Raw genomic sequence first — 18,852 nt, 5'->3', positions numbered from 1 at the left:
GTAACAGGACAAATGTTTATTGGATATACGTGTATAGTATATATGAAGCACACAGTATTAGGCTGGGATGCAGCAGTTAAAAGACACAAAGCCTGGGTCACCTGAGTGGCTTGGTCGGTTAAGTGTCTAACTCTTGATTTTGATTAAGGTCATGATCTCATGGTTTGTGAGATCAAGCCCTGTGTTGGGCTCTACACTGATTCTCTCTCTCCCTCTCTGTCTCTCTGGCCCTCCCCTGCTCATGTGCACGGTGCACACTCCTCCTCTCAAAAATAAATAAATATTAAAAAAACCCCACAGTGCCAGCTTCCAGTAGACAATCACAGTAATGAGAGAAGAGCTAAGTGGAGGTGTGTCTGTCAGTGAGACTTGCCCTAGATTAATGGTTGGAAAACTGGCATCCAGACCAAATCCAGGTCACCACCTATTTTTCTGAATAAAATTGTACTGGAATTCAGCTACAATCATTTATTTATGTATCATCTATGACTGCTTTTGCACGTCAGCAGAGTTGAGTGGTTGTGACAGAGACCCTGTGGCCTGCGAAGCTTAAAAATATTGACTGTCTGCCCTTTTACAGAAAATGCTTGCTGCCCCCTATCCTAGATGATGGCTCAGAGACAAGAGTTCCAAATAAAAAATAGACATGGACCCTATTCTCAGGGGCTTTCCAGAGTTTTGTTTGTGCAGCTAATACAGAATTCAGGGAAAGGCAGAGGAGCTGGCTGGGGGAGAACTTCAGAGCCATGGGTGAGGTTTTTGACTGGGCAGTAAGAGGTCAGAAATCAGGGCAGGCGGGCAGGAGGCATGCAGGGTTGGGAGGGAACTGTGTGCCCGCAGGTACACTTTCACAGGTGCACACGGGAGCCAGGAGCGAGGAGAGGCCAAGGCCGGGACCCAAGCAAGGACAGGAGGCTGACACAACAGCATCAAAGTGTACAGCATCAAAGAAGCACACAGCCCTGGAGCTGGAAGGGTCCTCACAGATCTTCTCTCTCCACCAATCACTGCATGAGTGAAGAGAAAGGACGGCGATGAAGGTGTCTAGTCCAAGTTCACCCAGCTAGAGAATGGCAGGTCAGGTGGAAGTCTCGTCTCCCTCTGCCACTTGTGACCTGAGTCCTAGGACACTGATCACATGACCTGGCTCTTTAGGGGAGAGAACTGGGAAGCCCAGGCTCCTCGCAGCAGCCTGTCTCTCCTAACTTTTCTGTACCCTTCAGACTTTCAGGCCAATTTTCTAGCCTCTTGGGATGTTCCCCACTCTGTATGCTACTTGAGGGCAGGGTCTGGGTCAGACTTCTGTCTGTTAGTCCCTTCTCATTCAGACTGGGATCTCTATGGCTGTGTGTGAAAGCACTGAGCCTTGAGGACTTTATCCCCATCTTCTCACGTGTAGGTATAAAGTCTGGGCTTCTGTGGGCATCCCTCGGCTGGGGTGGGGGTAGGGCCATGTTACTGCTTCACAGCCATAGCTGGTGTTCCTGGGGCCGAGAGGCTGTCACTGAGTCCTAACCGGCTTTATCACTCCCCACGCAGATTGTCACACATGCTCTGGCCACCTGCAGAGCCTTTCCTCCAGAGCGCTTCACCACGCCTGAACAAGGAGCATCTTTAAATGCCGAATGTCTCCCAGGCAGCCGCATCAGCTCAGGGAGGATTCAGTCGGGATGCCATGCATCTTTGGTGATTGACAGAAATACCTCATTTGTCCTGACGTGTTGACGGAATGGCTAGAAGAGCAGCCAGAGATGATACTCCAGCTCAGCCCATCCCTCATCCATAGGACCTGCTCCTCCCAGCTCCTTTCAGTCTCTGAGCAGACTCCCCTTGGCTTCCCCCAGCACGCTGGATGGGCCCCAGCCACAGTGCCTCCAGTGAGGCAGGTCAGGGGCGTGGACGGGAAGGGGAACGCGGCAGGCATGCGGTGCAAAATGACTTGGCCAGTGTTTGCCCACGCAGTCCCAGATTTGTACAGCAGCATAAAAGTTGTCCACAGTCAGAGGCTTGGCTGGCTCAGTGTTGGAGCCAGAGGACTCAGGCCAGAATTCAGGAGCCCAGGGACACTGGGTGTCATGAGAGAGACAAAGAAAACTGCTTTCAGCTACTTTGGGGCAAAAATTACAGTTCTGACCCTGGTAGGGCCTATAACCTCCCCAGTCCTCACTCCCTGTCTTTCATCCCCTTTAGCTGGTCTTTTTTATTTATGGGAGTATAGAAGTTGGTCACATATAATAGCCTTGCTGGCCTGCCTGGGTTACCAAATATTGAGGAAAAGAAAAGGCCCAAATAAATGGTTCCTATCACCGAAGGAGATACAGAGGTGTGCACCTACTGCGTGCATCCCCCTGGACGGTGTCTCCCACACGCCTTCACGTTGGCTCCTCACAGCAGTCCCATGAAGGATGCCACTTCTTCCACTCTGTGGGCCAGGGCTCAGAGTAGTTAGATCACAAAAGGAATAGTAGGGCTGTCAGGTTCTGGAGCCTGTTTCTTTTCCTGTCTCCTCCCGGGACCATGGGTACATCCTTTTCTTGGGGAAGCACTATCTAGGAGGTTTTTCCCGAGTCCTGACAGGGCTGGTCCTCTTTGTGGGCAGAAGTGGGGGTCTAGGTAGCATGATTTAAAAAAAAATGGAAATGGAATTCTCATGCCCTAAATGCTTCCCCAGCCTCCCCAGTCAGTTTTAGTATATTCACAAAACTGTGCAACCATCAGCTGGGTGGCATGATTTCTTAGCCTCTTTAGAGATACCTCTGGACTTTCGTCCTCTCCCCCATCAGCCTCCTCACGGGCCTTCATGCCTGCTTTGAGTCCTTGGTGCGAGAAGGCATTCAAGCCCCTGTCAGAGTTCAGCTGTGTGGGAGCAGATCTTCCTCAGGCTTTAGTGCCTCTTGGGATTGCCTTGTCATAGACTGACAAACCCAGTCTCCTGGTAATCTCGCAGCGTGGGAATCTGGGGTTAGACTGTGAGCTCCTTCAGGACATCCAGGGCCTCCCTTACCTGGAAAGGATGTGGGTTAAGTGACAGGTGAGCCAGGGTGAGGGAATGCTCAGGGCACAGACCCTTCAGAGCAAGACAGAGGCAGGTGGAGGGTCCGGTGGAGAGTGCTCTGAAACAGCTGGATATGAGGAGAGGGAGGGCGGCAGACATATTTTATTCCTATCTCAATTACCTGAACCTTGGTAAGGCTGATGGACATCCTGAGACTATTCTCAGGACTGCTTCTCTGATTCTCTTGGTCACAGGGATGAATAAAATAAGCTTAGAAGATTGTATATCTCCAACTTTCTCTGGTTTCAAAAATGCCCATGAAGCTCTCTGAACGTGTCCTTTGTGTAGGACTTATTGAAGGAACCTTTCTCTCCAGGCCTGGTCTCTTCGTAGGCTAGGATGTAGGGGTCCTAGATTCTGTCACTACCCACTAGTAGGTTCTCCATTCCTCCATTGGTTCCATTCATTCCAGTGAGCTGTTGGGGGCGCTTACTGTGCTGGGTGCCTTGGTACTTGATGAAGAAGCCATGCACCCAGTCTTTAAGAAATTATTGCTTTGTTTTATCCTTTAATATACATATATATATTCCCAGGAGATGTTGGTCTACTGGTCGTTTACAACTTGTGAAGATGAATTTTCCAGATTATATTCTTGAGAGCAGGTTTTGCTTTGGGGCACTGGAAGGGGCACTAAGGACTCCTATCCCCTCTCTGGTTGCTTTCCTGTGGCTCAGCATCCAGGGTTAAGACTGGGGCCACAGCTAGTCCATATGATATCTTTGTGCCAATTACAAAAAGGTCTCCTTTCCTCAAGATGCCTCACTTCCATTCTTGTAAAAATTGTTTTGAGGGGCACCTGGGTGGCTCACTAGGTTAAGTGTCTGACTTTGGTTCAGGTCATGATCACATGGTTCGTGAGTTCAAGCCCCACGTCCAGCTCTGTGCTGACAGCTCGGAGTCTGGAGTCTGCTTCAAATTCTGTGTCTCCCACTCTCTCTCTCTGCTTCTCCCCTGCTTGTGCTTATGTGCGTGAGTGTGCACTCACTCTTTCTCTCTCTCTCTGTCTCAAAAACAATTAAACATTAAAAAAAATTTAAAAATTGTTTAAATGTGATGATTTTGTCAGATCAAGACACTTTACTGCCATGCATCAGAAAACTGTCAACTCTAAGATAACTTCTCTGTGGTTGGGACCCCCTAGTAATGTGACACCTTTGTGCAGTACATGACCTGCACAACTTCATGGGGCCAACTTGGTTAGTTAAGTACTAATGTTTAGTAAGTACCCTTGCTGGCTGTGTTTTTCATCCAGCAGAGAGGTGCCTCCTCCTGAGTTGGACCTTTGACCCTTTCAAGTTTTGGAATATGAGAATAGGGATGGAAGCCCTGGGGAAAAAAGAAAGAAGAAATATAGTTCTGTTTAGCTGGTGATAATTTCTGTGAGTCTGTGTTCTAGCTTACCCTGAGAGGATGGGGGGCTTTGCAGCCCATCAACTTACTTTTGTGGTAGAATGACTGAAAGGCCAGTGCTTCAGGATGGATTGCTAAGGAAACTCCCACGTTTCATGAAGTCAAAGATCTTTCAGTGTGAGGGAACCTTCTGAGTTCAACCTTATCGTTGTGCGGGTAAGCAGAAAGCAGAGGCCCAGAAAGGCTTGGGTATGATGTCCCTAAGGTAAAAGTGCAGAGCTGGCACCAGGACCTGGAGCTCTGTGTCATCAGCTCAAGCCTAGTCTCTCCCACTGCTCGCCCTTGGGGGTAAGCGGCACCAGAATAGTGTGGGTCCAGGAGAGCAGGTGGGCTTGCTTTCTGCAGAGACCTTGCAATAGTGGAAGATCCTGCTGGCTTGGGATATGGTGAACCCGCTATGCAGAGAAGACACTCTAAAAACAACCCTGTCCCCTAGCTTCTCAGAGGGAGATTTTTCAGCACATTTGGCTCTTGACTTTCCCTTCCTGTTGTCCCCCATGCTAAGGTAGGCTGAGTTTCAAAGCACATTTTTGGTGTTTGCTCCTTTTTCCCTTGAAACACACATATTTATTGAGAAGTGTGGTGTTCTTGGATTTAACAAGGGGCTCCTGACTTTCTTCTAAGAGCTTGACTTGACCGTGGCCCCCAGTAGCAGTGGCTTTTCTGCAGAGCCTCACTCAGGTTCCCAGAGAATGAATTATACCTTATTCTCCCAATTGCTGTTGAATATGGGAAGCTTCCGTGTAAATGAGGCAGGTGCCTCAGGGAAACCCCTATAAGTTTTGCGAAGCCACTGCCTGTGTTACGGCCGAATCAGAACAGTCCTTGTCAGCTGTCATCTGAGGTTAGGGTGTACGCTTCATCGAGTTCCCCAAACCCATTATTCGTCGTCTTTTCCCTGGACCCTGAGTGACCTTTGGTTTGTGTTCTGGCCTGAAAAAAAGCTAAACAGACAGCATGTGTTTGATTCCGGGACACCATGCAGTAGGCTAATTGCACCAGGATTGGGGGCATAGAGATAAAGACAGAGAAGCCTCAGAAATAATCTTGACCTATGAAGAGGAAATTCCTCTCCTTGTTGTGTTCTTTGAGATGATGTCACTGCCTCCTCCCCCTTTTTGTAGAAAACCTACTCTGGGCTTAGCTGCTTAGTGCATGGCTTGAGGAGGAGCCAGTGAGCCCCAGGGCTGGGTCTTAGTCACCTTGGGGGCAAGGGAGTCAGAGATGCCCATAGTCAGACACGGTGCTGCATGTCACAGCTGAGTGATGTGTGAAGAGACGGGTATCCCTTGCTTTAAGAGTCCAGAAGGGCTTCTTAGAGAAGATGTGACTTGAGTTGCAGCTTGCGTGGGGACCGCCTTTGGAAGTGAGCCTTGGAGAATCCTGCATCGTCCACCTGGGTGGGAGCTGGGACACCGGCTCAGCTGACCCCAGCGCCTTGTCCGTGTGGCCTCACCACTAGGCCTCCATCCCTTCCTTGTCACTCACGTCTTGTTACCCGTTCTCCCACCATTGCCACCTGTCACCCGCCAAAGTCCTCATCTCCAGCCTTTTTCCAGCTCCTGCTTCCCGCTCAGTGTCTCTGTTTCTGATTATTCCTCCCAGTTAGCTACTCACATTCTTCTGCATTGAATCTCATTTTGTTATTTCCTGTCCCATATTTTCTAAACTCCCCAAGTCCCTTCTCATTTATTTCCTCATCCTCTCTGGTGCTCTTTGCAGCACCACCCAGTTTGTTATCATCTGTAGATTTAATTAGCATGGCTGATGACCCCTTTTCTTCTCCACTGGAGGCTACAGGGAGGGACCGGCCGTCTTGGGCAGGGCCAGCCCCACGGCAGTGTACTCTCACGGCTGTGGAAAAGCCTATTTTGGCTGCATGGAGGGTACATGTTCCAAACTGGGCTCTTGCTTCATATAGGGGAAAAAATGCCCTAGGAGCCAGGTTTTTCTGGGAAAAGAGGGAGGATGCTGGAAACTGGATTGCACAAACCCCCTCAATTCAAATTCCTTTGGCCCACAGACACCATCTGCAGAATCCAATTGCTGTTAGTATTGTGTGCCAGGTATCACGCTAGGTACCTTTCTTGTATCATTCATTGCTAGTCTTCACAGGCGATCTGTGAGGTCACTGATGCTTTGGATTATTAGTTTTCTGTCTTGCCAACAAGAAAAGTGTGTCTCAGAGAAACTACATACCATATCCATGGTCACACAGGGGCATACGGAAGATCTGGGATGTTAGGCTGAGTCTCTCTGAACTCTTCCTTAAATGTACTCTGCTTTTCAGAGACCTGGTCTACTTCATCCCCTGGCCCCCAGACCCCTCTAGGCTAATGGATTATTTTCATAGCACTCTTGGCAGATGGGTTAATTCTGGATATTTTTGGAAGTCCACAAAATAATCAACTCCTCTCTTTTTCTTAATCCTCACAGTGATGGGTCATTTCCTGAGTGCGCTCATCAGCTCCTCAATATCAGATCCAAGTTCTAGATCTTAGCTAATTTAATAGATTTTATTCATAAAATGATTTATTTAAACTTTACCTTAATATGTCTTAAGTCTGGGTCTGGTGGGGTGGGGGTGGGGAACTGGTGTGATAATTGCTAACACCCCCTTTTATGTCTGGTCTGATAGATCTGCCGTCAGAACACTGGTTTTCGACTGCAGGTCCTTGAACTATATAGGGTCGTGGTTCTTGATAGAGCACTGTATATTTCAGGAAGGAGAATTTTCCTCATGTGGGACTTTCCAAAACAATGAAGCATATTTGGCATCTCTTCTTCCATCCACTAAATGACAGTGGTGCTCCCTCATCATTGTGACAATCAGAAGCTTTCACTCATTTCCAAGGGGAATATTTACCTCTTGTGATTTGCATAAAGGTGGCGCAGAGACTGTATCAGGGCCAAAGATGGCTGAGCAGGTGATGTTCTGGTCCTCCAAAGCTCAACCAGGGTAGCCCTTTGAAATATTTGGTTTGAAGAAAGGGTTCTTTACCTGAATAAAGCGTACAACTAGTGTTGTGGAAGGTTTTACAGCTTCTTTGTACATGTTCAAAGTCTACCTTGCCTCCCTATATAAGATCTCTGTTATGAAGGATGAATGGCCCCTAGAATAAAGAGCCAGTGCCCTGCCTTTAAGAAGCCTGCTTCCCCTGACCTGCAGAAGATCACAGTGGCACATAGGAGGCTTGTTCCTTTATTCTGTTGACCACAGTCTAGACCACCTGCAGAGCCAATGGACAGTCACTGCCCACCTGTTGTATTTCTTGGGCTTACTGGAGAATAAGAAGAAATTCCCAATTTGAGCTCCACTAAGAAAGGAGGAAGGCATTTTCTCAGGGTTCCCTGTAAAGGGGGACTCTTATTCTTTATTCTGTTGAAGAATAATGAATCTAGGTGACTGTACAGGGTTGATCCATCCAGGCCACTGTCGTGAGGTTCATGGGCAGCACTAACACAGTGAGCAGTGTGGCCAGCACAGCCCGCATCTCAGCCCTCTGGCTCCCTAGCTTCTACCCCACTGAAGGCAGGCTGGTCTCCACATGCTGCACACATTCCTCCTTGTACCTTTGTCTGCCTATCTCTTCTCTTCTGTGCCGCCCAGAACACTTTGCATGGGCAAATTGCATCATATCGTGTTCACAGTACAACTCTAGTTCCTATTCTCCAGGGCATCCTTTCTGGCCCAGACGTGAGTTTTCTACTGATTTCTCACATCAGTGAGAACTCTTGGTTGCACTGACAGAAAACCCAACTCCAACTGGCTTAAATGACAGAGGGAATTTATGAGCTCTTGTAATCAGAAAGCTCATAAGTGAATTTGGTGAAGCTTGATCCAGCAGCTCCATTGATGTCCCCAGGGACTCCCTATTTCTCCATCTCTCTGCTTAACCTTCTACAGATAATACTTCGTCTTCTCTTTACTCAGTGGCCCCTTGGCTGGCCCAGGTCTTCCCTTTATGGAGCAAATCGACTTCCACTGTTCTCCCCAGAGTTTTGTGGCAGAAAGGGAAAGCTGCTTTCTTCAGAACTCCTGGCCAGCATCTCCTCACATAGTATTGGTTCTGACTGCATTCCCAACATAGTCCAGAACCAATAGTTTTGGCCTAGGGGAGGGATATGCTGATTGGCTCCGCCTAATCGGGCTCATCCCTGGAGTTGGTGATAGGGTCAGGTCGATGAAACCATAGGCTGGGATCCAGGAGGGGAATTTCTTTCAGAGCAAAAATCTGGCAGTTACTGATGAGTGAAAGGGAGGCAGCACTCACTAGTTGTCCTGTCTGTTTGGACATTAATTACCCTCCTAGTTATAATATTCATCTGTTTCATGTGTTAGATAGCATTCATTTGGTTTCCAAAGAGTCTGAAAGCATGTGATGGCATGATAGCTTATATTTCTTCTGTATGCCCTAATTCTTAGCACATTGCTGAGCACACGGTTGTCCAGTAAATCCTTGTTGAGTTGAAATATGTTGAGATGATTGAACCACAGAAAATAGTGGAGCTATTCCTTAGGGGAGAGGTGAGTCACCACTAAGAGAAGGCAAGGGCACATCTTTGGGAGGGAGAGGAGTTAATTAATGATAGCCTGAAGGTTTTATAGAAGTGTCTTCAGGGGGGAAGAAAAGAATCAAAATCAAAGAATCACATAAGTTTTGAGTTAGGAGGGATATTAACGATAAGGTACTTTTAGAGGTAATACAACAGGCTTTTAAATGCCTGGAAATGCATCTCTCTGAGTGGGACATTTGTCACAGGGGCCAGAGGAAGGAAGGTCAGGAAGGAGATCCTTGGCACTGCTGCTCAAAGGTCTGATGGCTGTTGAATTTAGTGGTGCTCATTGCTGATCCTCAGGGTGACCCTAGGATGTACTGTCTGATCTGGAGCATTTTTAATAATACTACAGTGCTGTACGGGATGGGCTGATGAGGCAAGAGGAATAAACTGGGACGGTCCCAGCCCACCCATGACCTAATGATCATCCCCGGTCTGGTATGTTTCGGCCACCCAGCCTTGCACCCTGTTGCCCACCTCTCTGCATCTGCCCTCCTTCTTCTGGACATTGAAATGTTCGCAGCATCCTGCTGGGGGCAAGCAGGAAGCCCACACACCACTGAGAGCTAGCCTTCTGTAGCATCTGATTCTACTTGAGGGATGTCGACTGTCCAAAATACTTTCAGTGTGACAAATAGGAAAGGGCAGCATTTTCCTCTGGTCTTACCTCATGGTTTATCTGTGACCTCTTTCCCTCTGTCTGGGGCTGGGCCTGTGTCCCTGAAACCTGGTCATCAGCCCCCACCCCAAACCCTGACAGCTTTCCTTAGTTTTGGAAGGGCCCCTGACCTTTCTGCCAGCATCTTAAGGGCTTATGGATTTTTGTCCTCTGTTTTTGTAGAAATTTGGTCCCTGGCTTATGGGTTCTATTTAGCTTCTTACTTTATGCTTTGCAACTGACCTGTGATAAACTGCAGATATTTAAAGCAGCAAATCTGTTGAGTTCTGATGTGTGTACACACCTGTGAGGCCATTATCAGAATCAAGGTAATGAACCTATCTACTCCACAGAAGATTCTATGTGTTTCTTTGTACAGTTTATCCTTTTCTCTTCCAGGTAGTATTATTAATTTTTATAATTATTTTAACATTGTCTCTGAGTTTCAAGAGCTTTGGTGATGGGGTCCCCGGGTGGCTCAGTCGGTTAAGCATCTGACTCAGTTTCAGTTCAGGTCATGATCTTATGGTTCGTAAGATCGAGCTCCACGTCTGGCTCCTCATTAGTGTGAAGCCTGCTTGGGATTCTCTCTCTCCCTCTCTCTCTGCGCCTACATCATGTGTGTGCATGCTCTCTCTCTCTCTCTCTCTCAAAATAAATAAATACATTTAAAAGAAAAAGAGCTCTGGTGACTTGTCATAAATGGTGCAGCTGGTAAATGACAGAGCTGGGTCCTCAGGCTCAAGTACCCACAGCCTTCCCACGCCATGTCATGTGTGGTGATTTCTCCTTACTTCTTCTGCAGGACTTTTGAAGTAGAATGAGGCCCAGAGAACACTTATTCCTACTCTGTTCACGTGGTATTCCTTCCAGGGTGCTGAGCTGCTCTTGGGGGCCTCTGCTCAGGGATTAGGTGGGGGAACAGGGTCTCTCAGCCCTTGGTGCGTACGAGGGTCTGACTACTCGGCTCTCCTAGGTTCCCTCTCACTGCTTCATCTTTATCTGGGCTTTGAGCAAAAGTTTTTCTGGGGGGCTCCTTTCTGGAGTGTAGTAATAGGTGATACACAGTAGACACTGTGTTGTGGGTCCAGAGATAATCGCTTCTGGGCACCTGTCCATTTTGGTAGCTGACCCTAGAGATCCTTCTGGCATAGAGTGTCTCTTCCAGGAACTTTGATGATGGATGGTTTAATTAAAGGACAAGATTGGCTGAATTTTCATTTCTATAGAACCCTGGCTAGGTTGTCCTAAGTCTTTGGTTGGGGACTAGGCGAAGTCTTTCCTGTAAGAGGGAACATGCTGTGGATATATTTTGGGTTTCCAGGACAGGGTGCAGTGGACGTTCAGTCTTGCCCTTTGCCTTTGCTGATCACTGCCTCATCCCCACCTTGGTCTGGAGAGGCTAGGGTTCAAGAGGGGTTCCCTTGCTCTCATCCAGGGCCTCTCAGAAAGGGAAGCTTTCATCTCTCTTCCTCCAGTGAGGACATTTTTACCTGTGCTTCATTCCAATTCCCTGGGTCTCCAGGAAGTCCGGCAGAGCCCACTCCCTGACCATAGGTTGGAAGTTCCAGATGGCTGAAGGGAAGTGAAGACTTTGGTCTTAGCAATGACAAAGGTAGGCCATGGCATTCCTTAGATGGAGCAGTTGTGAGGACTCCCTCATTTCCTGCTCTCATTTCAAAAGTCTCAGGGCCACTTCTCAACACTCTTCTTTAGTCTGTGGTGATGGCCACCCCAGCCACGGTCTTGGCACCACCTGGTGGGACTCCTCTAGCTGTATATACATCAACTGTGGTGATCTGAGAACCTGGGAGTCACAGAGGGCGTCTCTTACCCTCACTGTGGGACCATATGCCTGTGGTCCCTGCTGATCCAAGATGGCCTAGGTTGGTGAGATCTTAGACAAGTCTGTCCCTGCTTTGTCCCTCTCCATTGTCTCCATGCTCATCTCCCCACCTTTCCTCTGGCAGCCCCATTCCTGGGCCACAATGTGCTGCAGCTGATGTTCTCGGCTCGCAGCAGGGCCCGGGACCAGAGTACACTCAGGCGTCTGGGGTCAGTGTTGAGGTGGCTTGGCAGGACTGTGTGGGAAGGAGGCTTGTGGAGTATCAGTTTCCAGTGTTTGGCTGGGGCTGCCTCCCATTCATTCTTGTTTCTCTAGAGGGAGGACATGGTCTCGCAAAGCCACATGCAATCTTTGGATAACAACAGCAAGACATAAACAATATGGATAATCTCACCAGGAGCTCTCAGCCTCTGGTTCCTGCCAAGGGCCTTGAGCAGTGGCTGGAATACTGGAGAGAGGTGGCTGGGGGTGCGGTTCCCTCCTCTAATGGTGCTGTTTCTCCATCCTGCATTTATCGATCTCTTGTGAAGGGAGAGGCTGCAGGATTGCTCTCAGATGCATCAGAGCTCTCAGGGGTATGTGGTGCCATCCTGCACAGGGACTGTGGGATGGAGCCTTGGTGTCAGTAGACCTGGATGTCATTCCTGGCTCTGCTACTAACTGGCTGTATGTCCATGTCCAAGCAATTGAGCCTCCAGAGTTCTAGGTCTTCGTTTGTTATTTGAGAAAGATACATTAGCTATCTTTGGAGGCCTCTTTATCTCCAGAGTGCTTTGGCCAAATCAGTGCATTCTTCTGAAATTCACCATTGCCATTAGCTGGCTCTGCTTTGAGCTGTCAGCATGAGGATATTGAATGGTACAATGGAAGTCTGATGCTTGGCAAGTAAAAGTACCAAAGACTTTTACATATGATGTTCCTTTTGTTTTCCAAGGTATCCCTGATTATTCTTCTTAATGCTACAGTACCCTTTAAGGGTATCAGGCAAAGAGGTTCTGGGTATATGCAGTCATGGCTCAGTTCAGATTGTGTTTTGTGAGCAACAGAATGAATGTATGCAGATGGTTTAGACCTCCAGAGGAGGGAGAAGTGGTCTGCAAATGGAGTGAGGGCCAGGGGCTACTGATAGGAATGGAGAGGTCCTGGGGCACCTGGGTGGCTCAGTCGGTTAAGTGTCCAACTTCAGCTCAGGTCATGATCTCACAATTCGTGGGTTCGAGCCTTGTGTCGGGCTTTGTGATGACAGGTAGCTCAGAGCCTGGAGCCTGTTTCGGATTCTGTGTCTCCCTCTCTTTCTGACCCTCCCCTGTTCATGCTGTCTCTCTCTCTCAGAAATAAATAAAACATTAAAAAAAAATTTTTTTTTTTTAAAAAGGAATGGAGAGGTTCCCCTGCAAGGTCTTCGTAAGGTTTCTGGTCAGGTGGAATCTTGAATAACTTTGGTTGTTAACATGAGAAAACGGTTCAGAAATTACAGCTAAGAGTAATTGAATTATTCTCTTAGAATAGAACCAGATTTAAATGTGGTTGGCCAAAGGTTACCAATTACTTTCTGGGCTGTAGTAGCCAATTTTTAGAAATTAATCACAGGATGAGCACCGGGGTGGCTCAGTAATTTAAGCATCCAACTCTTGATTTCAGCTTAGGTCATGATTCCATGGTTTGTGGGATCAAGCCCCTCATCAAGGCTCTGTGCTGGGAGTGTGGAGCCTGCATGGGATTCTCTCTCTCTCAATCTCTCTCTGCCTCATTCTCTCTTTCTCTCTCTCTCTCTCAAAATAAATAAGTAAACTTTTTTTTTAAAAGAACTTAATCACAGGATCTAAGCAGAACTAGGTATGTATGCATGTTGAAGTTACAGTAGATATTTAGTGAGTGTTTACTGTATGCTGAGGATAAAGCAGTCAACAAGATAGACACATTCTTTGTCCTCGTAGAGCTTGAGGTCTGCCAGGAAGACAAGCATTAAACACCTACTCACTGTGATTGCAATATTGGCCATTGCTATATAGGACAAGGACGGGAGCCATGCAGACAAGAGGGAGGACCAGGCATAATCCAGGGTTCAGATAAGGCTTCCTGGAGGAAGGAATGTTTAGTTGAGAACCAGTTAGGAGTTGGCTGGGTCTGAGGGTGGGGCGGACTTTGCAGGGGAGGAAACAGCATACAAGAAGGCTCTGAATTGGGATACTGTCTGGAGTAGTTGGGAACCAATGGGAAGGGCTGCGTGGCTGGAGTCCAGGGACTGGGCAATAGTGCTGGTGCCTTCATTGGGCCTGCTGTTGTGGCGACTTTAGAGAGGAAGGGAGGCGGGAGAGGTTGGGAGACTGGCTGATTAAGCAAGGCACTGGTTAGAGATGGGGACCTGGCTTTGCTTTGTGAACTCTGTGCTCCACTGATATAGTTAGTGGTGAACAGATCTAGGAAACCAACTGACAGCACAACTTAAAAGAGACTGAGAAAACCAAAAGTCAGGTTATGACTGAGGAGTACAGGAGGCCCCCTTAACCATGGGGATACCTTCCAAAGCCCCCAGTGGGTGCCTGAAAGTGCAGATGGTACTGAGCCTTATATATGCTATTCATTTTCTTTGACCAGAGTACTTGCATCCTCTTCTTGGGTACCTTTCCCCTGACACTCAGGAGCTGGAGAAACAGAATTTGTAGGGTTTTATGAAAACATAACCATAGTGAAAGAAGTGGCACAGTTTGTGAAATGTTGCAGCTGAGCTGGAGAGATTTTATGGCTCTGTTCATGTTTCTTGCCTCTAGGATAGCTGCGTCCCCAAGATGGATGTGCTTGTGCTTGCTCAGAAAAGTCTTTGGGCACTGGTTCTTCTTTGTCTCATGACCAGAACCAAGTTACATGTTGCAGTTTGTTTTACATGAACTTGAATTTTGGTTTCCTGATGTGATTTGGGAGCCTCTCTGGTCACATTGATTATGTGTTTATAAAATCTCTTCTAGAGATGGGTTATATGCTCTGGTAGGCAAGCTCTTATATACTGTTTGTGTTGAATTTTGTTTGGTTTCAGGAAGTCATGTTTTCTGACCTTGTCTTCAAAGTCTGGAGATGTGCTCTATTTTCAACCTGTGAATTCCATTAGGACACATGGTACATTTTGAAATCCTATAGATAATTTTAAAAGTTCAAGGGCAGTCAACAAGAATTACTTAGTCACAATTTTAACAGAACAGGAACTGGTTTTCCCTGAATTTTTCTCAACTGCAGGGATTCAGAGAAGATCTCCTGTGTGTCCAGCCCCATGGGAGGTGTTTGAGGAGCACAAAAGAAGCATCAGATGCTGTCCCTGTGGTCAGGAAGCTGTCCTTTCAGTTGGGTGGTGGGAATCACTGTGGTATGTCTGATACCTCTTGGATGGCATACATTCCAGGCCCTGGGGCAGGGACTTTACACACTTTGTTTTCAGTCCTCACAACCGACCTGCATTTCTCACCCTTATTCAGGTAAAGAAACTGAGGCTTATTTGGTTCAGTGCCTTGTCCAACGTCCTCCAGCTATAAAATCCAGGATTCCAGTTTTAATCTGTTTTTATCTGAAGCCCAAGCTCTTTCCACTCTCTTGCTGTGCTTGAAAGAATCCAAATACAGGGAAGAATGGAAGTCAGTTGAGCCTGGAGAAGAAGGAAATCATTTGTTCTAAAGCTCAATCTATATTTATCTCCAATTTTAGATTCCTGGGTTAATAAAGAGAGCTTCTGCATTTGGGGATGGTTCTGCTCAGGAGTTTTCAAGTATTTGTTTTTCTTCAGGAGACGTAGCCAGTCACATGAGCTAATATTTTACATTAGCTCCTGTGATTTTCTTTTTTAGGAGAGGGTAACAATATTGCCTGGGTTGAAAGGGACATGACTGGATATTAGTACCACATGATTGAATTCTAGCTTTTATCTTCATTTAAAACAAGTTCCAGTTGAGGAGAATGAAGAAGTATGCTTTGATGGAGGCAATGAGCAAAAAGGTTGGGCTACAATTAATAGACCCTCTAAAATCACAAGGGCTCAACAGTTTTACCTTTCACATAAGAATCTTGGGGACAGCACAGGGCTGTTAGACACTCAGCAAGGTTAGGACCCAAATTTTCTCTTGATGCTTTGCTGTTTCTGGCCTTGACTTTGACCTCAAGGTCTGAGATACTTGTCTCCATATTCCAGGCAGCAGGTCACGGGTAGGGAGGATGATGGACCTGCGCATCCTTGAAGAGGGTGGCCAGAAGCTGCTTCATGATTAGTGTTATGGTTACATCTAACCGCAGAGGAGATACAGGCTTGATTCTGGATGACCATACACTTAGTTTTAAAGTAGATGAAGGAGATGGTCATGGCTTTCAGGGGACAGCTATCAGTCTGCTACCAGGGCCATGGGATTTGACCCTTGCCTTCTCAACCCTTCCTGAAACTTTGAACATCTGTAGCCACTTAACGGACCTTCAGTGCACACTTCACTACCAATTCTATATAAACTTTCAAAAAAAGCATTCATCAGAGGGGCACCTGGGTGGCTCAGTCGGTTGAGTGTCTGACTCTTGATTTTGGCTCAAGTCATGATCCCAGGGTTGTGGGATTGAACCCCACACTGGGCTCCATACTGAGTATGGAGCCTGCTTAGGAGTCTCTCTCTCTGCTCCCTCCCCTGCTTGTGTGCGCACGCTCCCTCTCTCAAAAAAAAAAAAAAAAACATTCATCGCGATTTAAAAATAAAGACAGAACATCATATATTAAAATCAGTAATAGTCATGATTTCATCTCAGTGAGAAGGATGGCACTGTTTGCCGTCTTTCACCACAAACATCTTTTCCGGGGCCATGATGGAGTACTGTGGCTGTAGGTCAGCTTCCCAGATGGTTTCCTTTCTTACCCTTCATTTTTACTAAGTTAGAAAAGCTTAAATTACAGTTAGAAGTAGCAGGAAGTGATTGATGACTCTGTCTAGTAATCTTAGATAGTGTAACCACAGACAGACATGGAAATAGAAGAGATTCCTTGCTGAAAGCCACTTCCAGTGTTTGGTCAGAACTATGTCAGCCTTGGAGGCCAGAAGGTTGAGTGTTTCATCTTAGGACTGCCTCATAGATTCCTTATCCATCCTTTGATTTGACTGTAGTCTGAAAAGCATGTCTCTGTGCTCTGCTACAGCCCTTGGAGGTGGCTTTTAACTCTGCCCAGTAGCATGTTATGTCTGCCTCCATGGCCAAGGAAATCATCAGTGGCACATCAACTGCTTTGATCTGAATACCTTTTTGTCACACTATCTGTGTAACTTTGGACAAATTACTTAAATTTTTCCTGCCTTGATTTCCTCAACTGTAAGAGAGAGATGGTGATAGTCCCTGCTTAACAGCATGGCTGTATATCTTCTATGCACTAAAACACATGACCATCTGGCTCAGTCCTGGCACATGATATGCACTCAGTAAATACGCATCACGGCCATGGCTCTTATCTTCAGGTGTTTGCAAACTCTGGATCCTCCAAGACTTCCGTAGCATGGTTTAGTCTTCATGCAAAATCTTCATTTCTTCTTCCTTCTCCTCCTTTTTTCAATCATAAGCTTTTATCCCTGAAGTGGAGAGTAGGTTCTGTGTATGTGAATTACTGAATGTGTTGTGGGCCCACCATTCAGAATCCTAGAGATAGTCTTCATTTGTGTTCTGAACACCATAAAGTGTCTCTTTATCTTCTCCACTGTCCTGTGAGCACCGTCAGTAGTCCGTATACTTCAGTGGGGAGAGCAGTCTTCCGGTTTGCTACCTGTTCCTCTGCTCAGCACACTGGCACAGCTGATGGTAAGAGGCTGGGTGTGAATGGCTTCCACTGTTACCTTCAACACAAAATCAAGACCAGAGCATGGATTGATGAATACCAGCCAGCCTTTATGAATGAAGCTGGGGAATGATTTTCAAAGGGGATTCCTGCTTTTACGTGAGCGGTAACGTCTTTGTGGCACACAGAATTGTGTCTTCTCAATGCTGGTCTCTGTGCTTCCTGCTTCAGAAAATACACCATAAGTCAGTTGAAACCTCAGGGGCTTGGGCGTCAGTGGAACACGAAGCTGCGGGCATGTCTGTCAGTGGAGCACACTCACTGGGACCTGATTCCCATGCTGCCCACGTCAGTTGCAGGGTGGCCAGTGCACCAGCATCTTCCCACCACCGTGCATGGGTTTTATGTGATCTCCGACAGTCATCCAACGAAGGCGTGGTGCTGCCATCTTGCTCAGCTTTCTCTGCAAACACTGTGTTTGTAATAAATTTTGCAGGTGGTTTTAGAAGCTTCTCACCAATAATGGGGCTTTTGCCCATTTTTCTGACTTGTTTTCATTTCCTTTCATTCTTTACTGACAAAGTTAATTGAATTAATATTAGAGGTAGTTGTTTTCTTTGTGTGCTTGTTTTGAAAAAAAATTGAGGTTTTATTAGAAGATGGGGATAAACTAATGGCTTCACATCATAATCTGAGCAAAAATATTTTAATGTTTCTTATTTATTTTAGAGAGAGAGAGAGCGAGAGGGAGAGAGAGCGCACAAGCAGAGGAGGGGCAGAGAGAGAGGGAGAGAGAGAATCCCAAGCAGGCTCCACACTGTCGACGCAGAGCCTGACGTGGGGCCTGGACTCACAAACGGTGAGATCACAACCTGAGCCAAAACCTGAGTTGGATGCTTAAATGACAGCCACCCAGGCACCCCTAATCTGACTGTTTTTTTAAAAAAGTTTATATATTTATTTTGAGAGAGAAAGAGAGAGTGAGCAGGGGTGGGGCAGAGAGATTGAGAGACAGAATCCTAAGCATACTTCTTACTGACAGCACAGAGCCTGATATGGGGCTCGAACCCCCAAACTGTGAGTGATATCATGATCTGAGCCGAAGTCGGACACTTAACCGACTGAGCCACCCAGGCATTACCCGCCCCCCCCCCCCCCCAGCCCACCAGCTTTTATCACAGACACTGTGGCCAGGACTAAATGGATTACTAAATCAATAAGACCTAATTTTCAAATACTCATCACTGCATTTCCTTTCTTGTTTATTTTTTGGATAAAGTCAATACATTCATGGAATTCCTTGTTCTGGGACATAGATTCATATTCTACATTCCCACTGGAGCCCTATTCATGATTTATGTTGATGATATCATTTAACATTGTACTGTTTATTATTATTATTTAAAAATTTTTTTTGATGTTTATTTTTGAGAGAGAGAAAGAGAGTGTAAGCTGGGAACGGGCAGAGAGAGAGAAGGAGACAGAATCTGAGGCAGGCTCCAGGTTTTGAGCTGTCAGCACAGAGCCCGATGTGGGGCTTG

At 46.8% G+C, this 18,852-nt stretch overlaps 1 protein-coding gene across 1 annotated transcript in view; it reads left to right on the top strand.

The window, feature by feature from the left end:
* Window positions 1-18,852, top strand: part of ANO2 (anoctamin 2) — a 334,204-nt gene that overhangs the window by 41,824 nt on the left and 273,528 nt on the right. The gene's annotated exons all lie outside the window — the stretch shown is intronic.

Source organism: Hyaena hyaena, unplaced genomic scaffold, assembly GCF_003009895.1.
Source record: "Hyaena hyaena isolate Hyena2069 unplaced genomic scaffold, ASM300989v1 scaffold_760, whole genome shotgun sequence".
Taxonomy (NCBI): Eukaryota; Metazoa; Chordata; class Mammalia; order Carnivora; family Hyaenidae; genus Hyaena; species Hyaena hyaena.
Note: the sequence above shows the minus strand (reverse complement) of the source record. Positions and strands in the feature narration are given on the sequence as shown.